Source organism: Cydia amplana, chromosome 1 (genome assembly GCF_948474715.1).
Source record: "Cydia amplana chromosome 1, ilCydAmpl1.1, whole genome shotgun sequence".
NCBI lineage: Eukaryota > Metazoa > Arthropoda > Insecta > Lepidoptera > Tortricidae > Cydia > Cydia amplana.
Window position 1 is genome coordinate 19,557,722 of NC_086069.1, and position 14,928 is coordinate 19,572,649.

Here is a 14,928-nt window from a genome sequence, read left to right on the forward strand (position 1 = left end):
CCTCCTAAAGTCACCCGTTGACCACGAACGCTTTATAGGGTTCGAAACGTCGTTGGGATCTAGAATAAATTTAATATACGCGATATAATCCGTTTTAATAGTTTTATTTCATGAATCGCGGTAACCGAAGACAATATTAGCTTTTATTTAGTTTCACCTGTCCTGTCGTCTGTCTGTGTGTCTTACAATAATCACTATATTTATGCCTATAATACTTGAATCGCTATTTGTAACCATTGTTTCATATCTAACTTACATTATCATTAACTTATTGCAAATATAGTTTTCAATACCAATGTAACACTTTATTTATTAAGGTACATACCTAATGTTCCTTGAAAACGTGTAAAACGAATACGATAAAGACTCACGAAATAGTGCATGACCGCGAACGTGACGAGTAGCAAATGTGCTCAAAAAAGAAAATTGAAAATGAGGGAAAAAAGGGTGTCAACAAACAAATGTAACGATAGCCTGCGAAAGGCGAATGTTTCATTAATAATGGTGCCACGTCTATTATATAAGGTCCCTGTGCATCAATTTACCGCTGCTGTTATAATAACAAGCTAATATGGCTAATACGCACGAAATCCGACAATATCCAAGAGCGCGTCCCACACATTATCTACATCTCAGGCACAACGACGATAATTTGTTTAGCTTGAGGAGATCCCCAAACCCCAAATGTTTTGAACGTTATGACTTATGATCTTCATTAACAAAGGAAAATATTATGTTCTACACATGAAGGAAGGAACTTTGTATATGTATCAGTATCAGTATCAGTAAGTGCGTACCTACTATCTATACCTATACTTTTCAGGCAACTAGTAGTGGCCCTTTGAAAATTGGGTTAATTTTAGTGAATGATGTGTCATCGATACGTTTTTATGACGAGGGTGACATAGGCTTATTTTTAACCGAATTTGAAAAGAGGAGAGTTAGTAGAGTAGAGTAAATTTTTGTCTACGGCTTACAAAAACGGTAGATGGAGCTGAGTAAAACTTCAGTCTTGGCCAATAACTAGTCTCATTCAGCCAACGACGTGTAGGTACCTACTCGTATAAAAAATACTGTGTAAGTGCAAATTACTTTTAATATTTTCTAATGTACCTTTACTCTTGGCCGTACTGTCATTGCGAATCGCGAATGGACGACATATATACATCATAAAAAGCTTTTCTCCAAAATTCTATGGGCCCGATTCGGATTTTGAACTAGATATCTATTAGATATCTATTAGACATCACCAACATACGACAACGTTATTTTTAAGTTCTAGCCTGATTCTGGAGATTCTGGAGATACTCTTGAACGATTTCCACAATGTCTAAACATTGATATAGTATAAAGAACTGGATACCCAATCAGCCGCCAAAAATGGCCCCACAAAAGTGATGTCAAAACAGATCATGCATTACTTTTTCGTTTAGTCTTGTTTGAAACGCTCAAATGTGAAGTTGTCAACAATTACGAAATGTGCCGTTAAAATATGTAAAAATAACAATGATAAAACAAGGAAAAAGGATGGAATGTATTTCTTTCGGTTAGTTCTTTGGATAGCATTACATAATTTATGTAATCTGGTGGTAATTTTATGGTTTTGAATAAATTAATTTGTTAGTACCAAAGAAGGGATGTTAAGGAACAAAAATCTAATGAGTCGATGTGAGGTCAATATTTTTTTATATTTTTATATGGAATTCATAAGAAATAATATTATGTTTAAATTCAAGATTTCCAAGAAAACCTATGCGACGTGCAAAGTGGACTGCTATTTAATTATAGCAAGAGATAGGGGTGATGCAGTTTTAAACAAGGCAAAACGGCACTTGTGTGTTCGGCCCATTTCCCTGTTTCCGACATATACACCACCAATAAGGGCTTATATCGACTAACTGTTAATGCTAAACCTGTCGGAACACAGTGACAACCACAGGATTTTTTTTATAAAGTATAGGTAGACTTTATAAAAAAAATCCAATCAGTATCTAAATGTCCCCGTGCACCCGCGCTATGAGTAAATGTAGATCTTAAATACACAGTTATTTAATAAGTAGAATTTATTTCAAGGAAATTATTATTTAAAGACGTATACTTACGAATTAAAAATTTGATTTGTTTGAATTTGAACCACGAATTAATTTTATTTGAGCTCCCGATTAAATTAAATTTGTTTTATTTATTACTTCAATTGGTTTTCCTGTACAGTAATACATATTAAAGTGTACCAAAGTGACTCCATTCGTTCATTATTCTCGTTTGACGTACATACGTTACGTAGTGCCATCGGACTAAATTTTTTAACAGTGTTGGTACTTATGTTTGCAAATTTGACACTTAATGCTTACGACATTAAGCTCTTTTCTGTACGAAACATTTATCTTGACTCAAAATTTACGTAAGCGTTTTTATCATCAATGCAAATGGTGCGAAACGTCATTGGGATCCACATTTCTTGACGTTTTTGTTCTGCTTTGTGTGTCTATTTCTTTTATATTAAGTCAGTGTGTCTAAACCATCTCGTTATGTATTTTTAGATCTCAAAACGGTTTTGAAATATGTTTTGAAACGATCTTAATACGATAATTTAACGTAAAAGTGACATTGGTTGCCCGAATTGAGCTGCAAAAGATATCTAGTTGAAATCTAAACTACCAGATATATCTAGTACATATCGTATCGTTCTCTTCTCTAGAACGGATCTTGTTTTCCGAATACCGCGGTATATTTGCTATTCTACTTTTTACGCTTGTGTATGCCCATTATTTAGTCTCTAGAAACTGAATGTTCATAAAAGCGAGTAAAATGCAGAAACTATTACGGTTCACTGAGCCGGAATTAAACTTTTAAAGAAACAGCCCCGTGGTAAGAAGAACAAGTAAAGAGTAATCTCGGGCCCGTGTGGGCTGTTTGCATGGCCTAAAACTACAAAGAGTTGTTGATTAACTTTGGAACAATTTTATTAACCCTTTAACCGCCAGAGTCTGATATATAAGACATATTACATTACATATCCAGCTCATTTCGCCACAGTCTGATAAATAAGACAAAGATCTGATTTGGTTTTTACAGCACATTTATATCTCCCGTAACTATGCCAACCTTACTCTGCGTGGTACAATTACTGTCGGTGGCGACACGAGAACGCTCGATCAAAAATTGCTGGCGGTTAAAAGGTTAACGAGTCACACGAACCTAGCCGCCGCCATACAATCAATTGAAATAACATGAAAGACATGAACATTCAAGTAATATAGGTACCCTCCATGGCTGGTACAGTGCCTGGAATTAGTTTTCGTTTCTAGACATTGTAATATGTAAGTAATTACATTGAGTATACATTTTTCGTACAAAACTTCTATTCGCTCTATTTTCTTTGTACAATAATCTTTAGTAACGAAAACTATGTAGTAGGTATCAGACATAGATACTCGTACGAGTAGGTACCTAAGTTTCATGTCGTTTTAAAATGAGATCGTAACTTCAATCGTATGAGAGCGGCTTTTTGACTTGATCGGTTTTGTTAACTTATTGTTTGACTATTAGTACTATTAGTAGGTAGGTATCTAAATGTACCCGTGAGTCAGTTCTTAGTTCGAGTGTGTAGTGTTTGGTACCAAAAAGGACCCTTAAACTTCGTTAGCATATCGGTGTTCGAAACTAATACTTGGTGTGTAGAGATACTTTTAGCCATAACTGAAATATTATTTTGAAAAGCTATACACTACACTCATACGAGTGTACAGTCAGCATCAATAGTAGTGAATGGAAAAATAGGACGTCAAAAATATCTGTTAAGTATTGTCTAATTGTTCTACATAATACAATACAATTTGTTTGTATAACGACATTTCTTTTTATTATCTGTTAGAGAATGATACTTACTTTTAACGCGCAGTCTGATACGTAACGTACGGAAATGCATACATGTACGGAAATGCTATAAAAAGTATACAATAGGTACTTATTAAAAGTCAACGCACAAAATAGCACCGGGTATTTTTCTCACACGTCTTTTACGTAGGTATAGCTATGTTCGTCTTTCCTGTTGCGTCGTGGGAATGTATTTAATTAATAATACAACATATTAATATAAGAGGTATAGAGATAAATACCTAGGTGGGTACAAAAAACAAAGACACCTAATTGTACTTTATAATCACGATGTACGTATATACATACTCGTGCCTGCTTTATACTCTATTAATTAACTCTGTGCTTACTCATGGTTTGTTAGATGTGGGAAAGGGTACCTACCTGTACATTCATAACGACATGTCCCAGCTCTGATAATATTCATTATGTACGTAAAGCACAACTTTGACAAGTGAGATGGGCAAACGTGCGTAATGCTAATCAAGTATTTTGTATACCCAGCCAAGGGATTGCGTATGACACGCGAGATCCCTCTGAACGAAATGATAAAACTGCGCAGAGGGAAACTCTTGGACACGAAAGGAATTTTAATTTTTTGTTCCTTTACCAGAAAGGAATTTATTATTAAGTTTCACATCACAAGCATGCGATATGAAACGAAAGCCAGCCCTAATCCTATTTACCTTCCCCTCGAAGAGGAATTTTGATACCACTCAGACCCGTGAGTCCCGTGACCGTACCGTATTGTGGCAGGAATGCGCTTTCAATGTCCTCTCCAATCCACCAAACCTAAGCTAATGGACGAGTAGACGGTAATAACCTTAACATACTTAGCAGGAGTATCATTACTTAATACATAACATATTACCTACATATTTAGTGATGGAAATAAATATTGAATAGTTTTTTTTTAATTTCCTTATGATAATTTGTGTGAATGCTATCGGAATGCTATCACCATCTTTATTTCAGATGACGAGGTATGTGAACGCTTCAAACATTAGAGGCATTCATATAGGTATTAGGTAGGTATGCGATGAAAATATCTCTATACGGCTCCGTATATAATGCCATACGAGTTTCGTAGACGAAAGTTCATCACAACACAGCGAAATTATAACAAAACAGTGGGTAGCTAAAGGATTACCGGATATATTTCAAAGAACACCATTAAACATGCGAATCCGCTTAATATTAAAATTTCGTAAAAGCAGCAGCAGCAATGAATGTATTAAGCGATGTTTAATAGGATTATTCAGCATGCATAAAGTATTTAATATTAATTAAACGCATGGCTCAGCTTGATGAGACAATCCGGGATTACGGTCCCCATTCATGGCCTTCTGATTAACCAGTTCGTCAAAGTTTAATAGGCTACACTAGTTAATTAGTAAACTGGTTGGAGGCAACGTGTTTACTTGAAATCTTACGGCTGTTGTGTTTGTGCGGCTTAATACAAGTCGCTTAGGGTTAATTTACATGCGCGTTATATAGGGCATCAGGAAAAATACTTTGTGGCATAGAGTGTAAGCACGTGTAAAGCTTATTGATCATTACACTCGAGTTAGTATTGCTCTTAAGAGAGCTGAGAGTTAAATGATCAATGTACAGTCGTCATCAATAGTAGCAGATGAAACAACGCTCTAAAAGTATCTACTGTCCTGTAGCCTTACCAGCGAGCCTCAGTTAGCCCATTAAACGTTTTAGTTGAATCTTCCTATATTCATATGAAACTAGCCTCCTAACTAAAAAACCTTATCCCTGTATCATGTATTTTCAAGAATTAAATAAAGCAGGCTAGGTAATCAGCTTACAGAGAACGTATAAGGTGGTGGCAGTTCGTTAAGCTGCTTTGAAGCTGTGACAGCGTCACATTTTACAAACTTGTAAGTTAGTTTGAATGCGAGATGCTTTTAATCAAATAAGATTTTTCTAGGTTTTTGTAGGTAGAGTCTGTTCGGAAAGAAAAGACTCGTGAAATGTATTGGGCCCGTACATTCCATTACTCTTCTCTTTCCGCACATTCTTTATAGGGGTGTTTCTATCTTGGGGACTATAACCCAAATTCTCTTAAGAGAAGACAAGTCACCAATAGTGGGACGTAGGGGAACCCGGGGCAATACGGGCCCCTTAAGCATATGTCAGGATAACATGACAATAGAGTAAACTACACCATTACTTTGGATAATCATTCATTAGAATAATCAACTAGCTCAGTCTACCATTTCTTTAGACCAGAGGCATTAAAAAAAAAAGTACAAATTACTCATATTGCCCCCTGCCCAGGGCAGGACGGTCATACCTGGAGCATTATGGGCCGGAGCACTATGAGTAGGTATTGCAAAAAAGAATACTCACTTAAAATCTAGCACAATGGGATGAATATAAGTAATGTCGATGAATATGTAATAAGTAATATCGTTTTCACCTGCACATGAGAGAGACGTAGAGTGCCTTTATTCAGAGTACACTCCTCAATAAATCCTGCGAGCATTTATCCTTGCCTTTTTCTTTTCTGATCATATTTTTTGCTGTATTTATTTAGGGCATTAACTGTCCTAAGTTTCGTTTTAGACATTTATAAAGCCGAACTGTATTGCAAATAAAATTATAAAACACATATATTATGTAGAAAAATATGTAAAAGTAAACTTCGACGACAAAAGGTTTGCCTTGTGGAAATAATGGTATTTTCTACCCTATTTTTCACGAATTCTACAAAAAAAATATAAATCCTCTTTCTTAGACTAATCCAAATAAATCCTAATCGATTTTACCCAATTTGTCGAAAATATTAAAATATTGACTTTGGTAAAATAAGTAAGTACCGTCAACCGGGGTTAACGGATGGCTGGGGTGAATAGGGACAAAACTTAAAATGTGATTTACCTGACAATTTCTTAAAAAACATGCACACAAATAGTAGCATACATATAGTAGCAAAATCTATTATTATTTTCAATCGAAGGATACAATTTTTGTGGGTATTTTTTAAGAAATTGTCAGGTAAATCACATTTTAAGTTTTGTTCCTATTCACCCCAGCCATCTCTATTCACCCCGGTTGACGGTACCTATAAGTTATATATATTGCATGGAGTACCAACATTTGGACCTAAACCTCTCATTCTCAATAAACGAAATTCTCCACGTACTGAGGTTTACGCTATGAGTAGGTACATTGAGTTTAAATCTTATAGGATTGCCACGCCGCCAAATTGGATATCACCCTAAAACCTTTATCAGTGAGGCACACGCCACTCCGTTACCAGCTGCATTTCCCTATACACACATTATCGAGTGTTGCTTCATAGGCAATCTAAAATTCAAATCATGACATGCTGAAGTTGGTATACTCATATTTACCATGCGTAAGTGCTCGGAAGTTGCGAATAAAGTTTAGCGTACAGCGAGCACATTATGAATGAATTCATTCACAAAGTGACCATGCAGTTTTGTAGCTGGATGTATTTTAATATTAAAAATTAGAAGAAGTAACTTAAATCCTATCTCTTAAATTAACCTATAAAAGAAAAAAATATCAATCACAATAAAACAGTACAATCACCGAGTTAAGATTTAGGAAAAATAGTAGGTACGAACGTTTTATAACCTTATTATAAATCTGTACTATTGTCTACGTCATCTAATATTATATCGTTTCAAAGTCATAAAATATTGAAGCGCATGTATCGTATATCCACCTGCGTACCTATTACGAATATATTGGTCGGGCATTTCATAATAAAATTGTGTTTGGACAGGTTTGCTTATCAGGACAAGCCAATGACTGCCATGAAAAATTATGTGTACCAATGCTATTATCAAGAAATTGAATCGATGAGGAACGGAAGGTGTGCATCGTGATCAATTTTCTATGGAAAGTTTGCCGTAACCTACTGAGCGAACATTTCAATCTAGAATTTGAATTTTTTTTTGCTTTAAAGTAAAACGAAACTTGCCAACAGTTTAAAGTTTCAGAACTATGAACTATTTATACGCTTATGTTTTGCTAGGCTCCGCCCACGTATTCGTCCGCGTAAAATCCCTTTCTTAGTGGAAGTCGACACTTTAGTATTAAACTTAAGAATATATCTGGGGGCACGGTAGTGCCCCCGCCAAGACGAGCAAAGCGAAGCGCAAGGGCACTACCTACCTTTTCTCGAAGCGCTTCGTCGTTTTTTTGAACCCTCATAACTTGGGTTTGGATTATACCAGATAAACAAAATTCTCGGGATATGATGTCAATAGTGGACTTATTAAACATAAAAAATTTCAACTGCATAGCTCTTATACTTAAGATTTTATTCATATCTAAAAAACCCCAATTTCGTCACTGACTCACTCACTGTTGATCATCAAAACCTCTAGGGTACTTCCTGCAGTCCTAGGAAGCTGAAATTTGGTATGTAAGATAGTATTAGTACACAAACAACAAAATAATTCAAAAACTTGAAATTTTTTGCCGCTAAGGGGGGGGGGAAAGGGGGTTGGAATTTTGTATGGGAAATCAATAACCACTGAACCGATTTAGTTGAAATTTGGTATGTAGATAGTTTTTGTAATGGGGAATGGCATTGTATAGTTTTAAACCCCAAAATCACCCCATAAAGGTGAAAAGGGGGTGGAAAAGGGCGTTAGGGGAAAAGGAGGGTTGAAGTTTGTATGGGGAATCAGTAAAAAGCAGATTGTATAAAAGATGCCCCGAGGTACGTATTTCAGGATTTTTAATAGTACCTTAAATCACACGCGCAACCCTTTAAATTAGGGGATGGAAGCAACTTACAAAAAGAAGTGAAATCCCACCAAAAACATTTTTATGTAAAATGTTGCCAAGACGAAACCATAAGCCAACCAAACCAACCATAACCACCATATGCGAATTTTAATTCGTTTGTGGTGACCGTTCCGACTGAACATCTAGCGACCTTCACCAAGGAGGAGTTTTGGCCGAAGGGTGTCAAGTTTCGGCGGTTCCGCGGCCGGTTCCCTGACACTGCGGGGTTGCGTAATGCATCGCAATCATAATGTGTTTTTTAGTGTTTAGATATATTTTTATAATATGTATGCTAGTTTTAAGGTATTTATGTATGGGCCACTAGTTGCCTGAAATAAACGATTTCATTCATTCATTCATAAGGCTCGCACTGACAAAAGGTTATCAGATCTCTTGTAGAGCCAAGCTTCTAACTCTACAAGCCCTAACTTCACAAACTCTACACCTTAGTCAAAATATGTGGCTTGGCCGTTTCGTTACTCCAAGAACTATTGTATTATAAAAAATAATGAATAGTGAATACATTTTTCACCTTACGTCCATGTGACAGTAGCGAAACGGTCAAGCCACATATTTTGACTAAGGTGTAGAGTTTGTGAAGTTAGGGCTTGTAGAGTTAGAAGCTTGGCTCTACAAGAGATCTGATAACTTTTTGTCAGTGCGAGCCTTATGGTTTCGTCTTGGCAACATTTTACATGAAAATGTTTTTGGTGGGATATAATATACAACGGGTCATTCACGTGTATGTTCAGGTTCACGGGAAAGCTGCAGCTTGTAGTTTGCGTCGGTCCGCCAATGCGTGTGGCTCCTGATGAAGCTTTTCGTTATGGAGCGAAACATGTCGAATAATCGTTGGCTTAAAAAACGTGAGTGATTCATTTTAATAGTCTAAGATATCGACAACATTCAAATTACAAAGTCTTAACGTCTCAACAGTTAAGACCTAAACTTAATACCTACACAAATATGCAGGTGCAAAAACATCCTTTAATCTACGTAATCTATTCTAGACTCAGTAAAACTTTAAAAATACTTTGTTCGCTACCTAACTCTAAAGAAATATTTTCGTAACATTCAAAAACATTTTAATGGAAGTGTGTGTGCTTGAAGCAGCTTTTGTTCTCGCAGACACTACCTCGGGTTAATTAGAAGCTTTAATGAAAGATTTATTTTTTCCGGGCGAAAACCGTCCTTGAAGCCCGAACTATAATTATATCCTATTGTCGGGGGTCCAAATTGCTAATTTGACCGCAGAGATTTAATTATGCATGCTGGCCGCGAGAGAGGGCCATAAAGGAAGGGCTGTCACAGACAGGCTTGTTTATAATGTAGCAAGTAAGCGCAATCCAACCCTGCACTGGCTGCTCTGTGCCAAGTATTAACTTTTTATAACACACCGAACTTTTGCGGTTTACGGTCGCGCTGGGAAAAGCGTGTCAATTTTTGGCACCTATATTTTTAACTTCATTGTGAATAAATTATTATTCGTACTGGACTTTTTCAGAAACCTTTCAGCTCTAAAAGCGAGAAATTATAAGGGTTAATTTTCGTATGTAGGTACTTTAATTTACACGACAGTTCACTCTGCCTTCGTAGCAGTGAGTAGGTTATGTGGATGTACTTAATACCAGCCAATCGGACTCGCAAACGTAGGGTTTTGTGGCATTTAACCATTATGCATTACATAATTCTAACCCCCTTATTCATCAAACTTAGCAACCTCTTACAAACCTCTTTTAAATTTTGGGTCTCTCGGTGCAAGTGGCCCTAAAACACTTACTATTTTGACATTTTTGACTAGGGTAAACGCGTTTTACTATCGAAAACTAGTTTTCACGGTATTTTGTCAGAGTCAAAAGGTGTGTTAGGTAGGTAAATCGTGACCAAACAGCGCCAGAACCGACTTTATGTATTATATTATGTTAATAAAAAAACCTTGGTGAATATGGTAGGATATTTAAATTGTGTTTGAAATGTTTCTAACCTTACCTCGGATGAAATTAATCTAGACAAACATAAATTGTGCTTCACGACTTCGTATTAACAAAGTTTTATTAAAAACATCAGACAGCCACAGTTATCTGGAACAGTTTCTCATTTCGAGATTTATTTTAATGCCAAAAATGTTCGCGATCCTAGAATTCATTTAAACTTTGCATTTAATCTTGTTGGCTGCGAAACTTTTACAAAGTGAGATAAAGTATCACCTAAAACAGCAGACTTCCCTTCGTTATCAAAGATAACATACCGTACATACTGCCGAGGAGCCTTGAGAGCAAACCACGTTTCTTCGATTTTGCTTGTCTTGCAACATTTTGAAATGAAATTGCAAAATATCTTGAAATCGGCCTCTTGTATCCCAAGTTTTGCCTAGAACAAAATCTGTAAATCTAAATATACGTTGTCATCTTTTGAAGATAAAGATAATTAAACTTTCAATTATTATTGGTACATTTCTCAAATATGTATAAACGAAGTGAAGCTTAATAAAGGTGTGTAAAAACGTTTCCTCGCAATGAGTCATAACAAAGATACCACGCTCATATTACGGCAAGGGAATAATTTCCTGATGTCAATTTCAGTACAAATATAAGAATATGACCGGATCTCAGCCCTGGCGCGAGAACATGTCTTCGATATTACTTCCATTTCCTTTTTAGATTTTTTCGTAATATATTCGCACAATACCTATGCTACGCACATTGAATATTTTTCGATTATGTGTGTTACCTATAGGTGATTCATAAGTGTTGAGTATGTAACCTCCCACTACCTATTTACTTTTCTTACTTACCATAATATAAACACCCTCTTTAGATTTACCCCTGAAATTTGGCCATGTGATTTAGTCGTGATCGTCTAGTCTAGCGTTAGGACCCCTCGAAGTGAACCGCGGTACCCTAAGTTCTTTAATGAGTATCAGCTAAATTTTGGACTCTGATTTTATTTACAATTACCTAGACTTTAGGAAAAGTATATTATGATATTGGAAGCACGTTTATTATGATGTTAACTAATAACTACTAGAAAAATTTATTAAAATACAGAAATAGTACTGAAAGTTACCAGAATTTATTAGTGTAATGTAAATGGAGTTATATTTTACTTGAAATGATATTATTTAGGTAAATGCAGCATATATGATGATACTGATATAAAAGAAATATATTTGGTAAAATGAGTTTAAAAATGGGGTTGGTAAAAGCCTGCCACAATCTATTAAGCCTCCGGGATAACATATGAGTAGCACTCCTGGGGTAAGCCCATTTACATCTAGCATTTCAAGTTAATATTATTAACTATCAGCTTCTATACGAAATATGCTACCCATACGCTCGATGCAGGATTGGGGGCTCCTAGTCCAATCAGCAAGGTCAATTGGAACTCCTACCCTACCTCTTCAGCCAGACGGGCTATGACCAACACTTCGGAACCTATGCGTACCTAGATGGCTATGGAAAGAAGTGTCAAAGTATCCATCAGTCATCAAAATTACTATTCTTTTTTATTTCAAAAACTAGGGATGCGAATCCCATTTCCATTCCCCAGAACTAAAATATAAACTGTATTTCTAGTTTTTTAGAAGTATGAACGAAGTACTAAGTTTATTTGTTAAACTATATACTAAATTTTATGAGACTGAAATATCAAGATGAGCATTATTTCACTCAAATCTTCCTTGGGATTACTCTTGCCTGCCAAAGGTTCCCTAAAACAGCTAGTCATCGATTTTCTATCTCCGAATAGACTGTGTTCCTAATCCCAACTTGATATTTATGATTTTATTGTGTAAATACCTTAGAAACATGATTGTAATACTCAGTACCTCGTCTTTACACCAGAAAACCAGAACTTCATAAATAAAAATAGAGATAAGATTTTACGTTAATTATTTTCCCCAAATAATTAAAATACTGAAAGATTTAAGCAATTTAAACCCTATACCTATTTACGCACAATTTTAGTTTAGCAAGACCGTAGTTGAAGTCCCTTAAAAGGAGAAATACATCAGTTTTACAGACCAAGACTAGAACGAACCCTAAATTCCGAATAATTAGTGTGTGAATTTACCCTAAACCTACCCTTGTCCCTACTCTAGTACAACCAAAGCACAGTTCGTACTTACCATCGACCTGGTACTTTGGAATATACGCAAGTGTATCCCTACTAAGAAGCTGTAAGAGTTCGGCGAGCGATTCCGAGAATGCAACCTAACAGCTCGTGGACTTGTCTCCCCCCATGGCGGGTTGCACAAAGGCAGGGTGGCAACATGGGTAAGACAGGGCCCTATTATGTATATAAGTGGTATAAATAAATATATTTAATATACGAAGCCTCCAAATACTGTAGATTTCAAATGGGCCCAGATTACTCCGGATGGTGCGCATGTGACACCCCCACTATTCATCTAACAGCTGGACATTGGAGAGCTAAGGAGGGAGACGTTTTTCACCTTCTATGTTGGTAAAGAGAAGGTGCCAAGATAACCCTCATCTTGGAGCAAAAAGACTCCTAGACAGCTCACATTTAACACCGCAAGGGGTGAGCGGTCCAGTCGGACAAACAGTCAGTCCAAACAATGATCTGGTTTTAAACTATATAGCAAAAGACCCCATAGTAAAACACTAAAAATAACTAGGTTCAATTTTTACGAACCAAACTACTCACAAAATCAAACTAACTAAACACAGAAGTGAAATTCCCTTAAACACCGCTATCTAAGTTCAGTTTTATGACGATATTGTCCCCACAAAACCAAACACAGACACGCTTTCCAAGCCCCTGTTATGCAACGATATTGTCCCTGCATAACGTGACGGCACTTAGAAAACACAGTGTAGAAAACTTCACTATAACAACACACAGCAGCAAAGAATCCCCGCAATAGCCTGAGTTCAGTTTTACGACGATATTGTCCCCGTAAAACCAAACACAAACACGCTCTCCAAGTCCCTGCTATGCAACGATATTGTCCCTGCATAACGTGGCGGCACTTAGAAAAACACTGCGTAGGAAACTTCACTATATTTAAATCCCGTACACGGTAACAAAGAATCTCCACAAAAGTCTAAGATCAGCTTTACGACGATATTGTCCCCGTAAAACCAAACACAGACACCATTTCCACGTTTAAATTCACCAGGATAATTCCCGGCAAAAACAAACATAGTAACAGTAGTAGAGGAACTTTGCTCACCGAATATTTAAACGCCCGAGAACCAGAGTCACTGCTAGCCGATGGTTGAAGAATGAATGAATACCGGCGGTCCGCTCCTGCCTTTTATACTCTTTTACTGGCGACATACTGGCGACATAATGGCGACATACTGGCGACATAACGGCGACATACTGGCGACATAATGGCGACATAACGGCGACATAATGGCGACATAATGGCGACATACTGGCGACATAACGGCGACATAATGGCGACATACTGGCGACATAACGGCGACATAATGGCGACATAATGGCGACTGGCGACATACTGGCGACATAATGGCGACTGGCGACATACTGGCGACATAATGGCGACATAACGGCGACACAATGGCGACATAACGGCGACATACTGGCGACATAACGGCGACATACTGGCGACATAATGGCGACATATTGGCGACATAATGGCGACACAATGGCGACACAATGGCGACACAATGGCGACATAACGGCGACATAATGGCGACACAACGGCGACACAATGGCGACACAATGGCGACACAATGGCGACATACTGGCGACACAATGGCGACACACTGGCGACACAATGGCGACACAATGGCGACACAATGGCGACATACTGGCGACATAACGGCGACATACTGGCGACATAATGGCGACTGGCGACATACTGGCGACATAATGGCGACATAATGGCGACATAATGGCGACATACTGGCGACATACTGGCGACATACTGGCGACATAACGGCGACATAATGGCGACATACTGGCGACACAATGGCGACATACTGGCGACATAACGGCGACATACTGGCGACATAATGGCGACTGGCGACATACTGGCGACATAATGGCGACTGGCGACATACTGGCGACATAATGGCGACATAACGGCGACACACTGGCGACATAATGGCGACACAATGGCGACATAACGGCGACATAATGGCGACATACTGGCGACATAATGGCGACATAACGGCGACACAACGGCGACATAATGGCGACACAATGGCGACATACTGGCGACACAATGGCGACATAACGGCGACACAATGGCGACACAACGGCGACACAATGGCGACA